Source organism: Rhinopithecus bieti, unplaced genomic scaffold, assembly GCF_001698545.2.
Source record: "Rhinopithecus bieti isolate Rb0 unplaced genomic scaffold, ASM169854v2 scaffold_41863, whole genome shotgun sequence".
Taxonomy (NCBI): Eukaryota; Metazoa; Chordata; class Mammalia; order Primates; family Cercopithecidae; genus Rhinopithecus; species Rhinopithecus bieti.
The window spans coordinates 4013-6208 of NW_016816901.1; the positions used below are offsets into that span (position 1 = coordinate 4013).

Below are 2196 nucleotides of genomic sequence, written 5' to 3' on the forward strand. Positions count from 1 at the left end.
AATGGTACTTACTATGATATATTTATACGTATATATGTATGCATGTTAATGAGCTCTTATTAGCTGTGTTCATTAAAGGTTTTCTCCATCCTGTGATTTGCTTTTAGATTTTGGAATACATTTCATTGTGCACGTTCCATTTGTATTATTAATATAACAACATTTATTACCATTATTATTATCATCATCAATTCAGTCACATCTACTGTATCCCTGATGATGACCATGATTCCTTTAATAATCATAAAACTCTCTTCCCTTCATCACAGGGTAAATAACCTATCACAACGCTGTAAGTCTCCATCAGCACCCCAGGCTGCCCCTGCTGACTTACCAGATCTGCTGCTTTAGCCAGATCAACCATCATGTTAATGTCACACCCACATTCAATAATGGCGAGTCTGCGCTTTTTACCTGTAAGTGAAAAGATGAAATTTTTACTTTAAAAAGACCCTGAAAAAACTTCAACCATCAACTCTAATTTTCATTTTATAATTGCATCCAGTAAAACACCATATACATTTTACAGGAGTGTACCAGAAGTTCATTTTTATAGGCAAAAACTGGTAAAATAAAATAAATTCCATCCTGTTTTTCTTGCTGTGTTCTAAATTTAGATAATATCAAAAGTCTACCCAGATGAATAAAGTGCTCAAACAGGGAAAATTCTGACTGGACAGGCTCCATGATAACCATGATTCTGCTGTTCAGCTGCAGGTGTGTTCAACTCTATCAAAACTTCCCGTATTCCCACTATCGCTAAAAACTTCCTCAAACATAATGCAACAGAATATTCGTAATGATAATTATGTCTAAATTAAGGTAATAAGAAAACAGTCAAGAAAATATGGGCTGGGCACAGTGGCTCAAGCCTGTAGTCCCAGCACCTTGGTAGACCAAGGCAGGTGGATTCGTTGAGCCCAAGAGTTTTGAGATCAGCCTGGGTCACATGGGGGAACCCCATCTCTACAAAAACAAAAAAGAAAGAAAAAAAAAAGAAAAAATAGCCAGGCATGGTGGCATGCATTACTCAGGAGGCTAAGGTAGGAGGATTGCTTGAACCTGGGAGGTTGAGGCTGCAGTGAGCTGTAATCACACCACTGCATTCCAGACTGTGCCATGGAGTAAGACTCTGTCTCAAAAAAATATGGATGCTCCAAAGATAAAGAAAAGCCTCAATCCAACTATGTTACTGCAATAACAAGAGATTTCAGAGTGTGCATTGCCATTCTACCACTGGACGTTTGTTTCACCTTCCCTCAAACTTGGAAAGGTCACCATCTCCCAAAGCAGACAAATTCTCATAGGAAAAAGAGAAAACACCCACTTCCACCAGCATGTGACTTCATAAGGGCAAGCACGTGCACCTGGCACATAGGAGGTAGATGCTATCTGTTAAATGATGTGTTGACAGTGACCAGGCCTGCTAGGCCCCTCCAAGGAACATGCTTGGCAAAGCCATAGAGCAGTCAGGATAAGATATGTATCACATCCTTATCTCTGGAACTTACCCTTTTCTGAAGTTATAGCTAACTTAGTAAAAATATAAGAGAAGTAGCACGATATGACAATATTTAACATGTTCCACTCAAGAAAACAAGAAACACACGCATGTCCCTCAGATGAAACAGTCACGCCAACTCTGTGTCTGCGGCAGCGTCTCCTACCTGACACGATCGTCACAGGGCCTCTGATCTCGGTCAGCTTCTGCCGGGTGAAGTTCCCAATGAGGCATTATATCAAAGTGCTCTTTCCAACTTCGGAGGCCCCGTCACCACTGCCACTATTGGTGGGGGCTCTAGTGGAGTCTGATCAACCACTGGAATATGATACTTTTTTGTCTTCAAATCCTGACTCTATTCATCAAAAAAAACAAAACAAAACAAAAAAAAAAAAAAAAACAAAACAAAAAAAAAACCTCACTTTCAAAATAGAGTAAAAGGTATCAACCTTATAAGTAGACTTTCTTAGTACACTTATAGATATGAGTACTTTAGTATATTTTATAGAGTACAACAAACTATATAAACATAAAATTAACTTGTCAATTATTAACTTGTTAACTTCTGACCCTCATCCAAATAACTGCTGTTCAATAAAGATGTAACAAGACGACTTCAATAGTATAGAGAATTGAAAATTAAACACTCCTTAAATCTGACTGTTTTATGAGTGATTTTAACAGTTTTTTAAAAA

General features: G+C 38.0%; 1 long non-coding RNA gene across 1 annotated transcript; it reads right to left on the reverse strand.

The window, feature by feature from the left end:
- Positions 1 to 334: 334 nt before the first annotated feature.
- On the reverse strand, positions 335 to 1848 carry LOC108517513 (uncharacterized). Its single transcript, XR_001882126.1, has 2 exons — positions 1668 to 1848; positions 335 to 414 (listed from the first exon to the last, which is right to left on the reverse strand). It is a non-coding gene; the product is annotated as an uncharacterized LOC108517513 (long non-coding RNA).
- Positions 1849 to 2196: the final 348 nt, after the last annotated feature.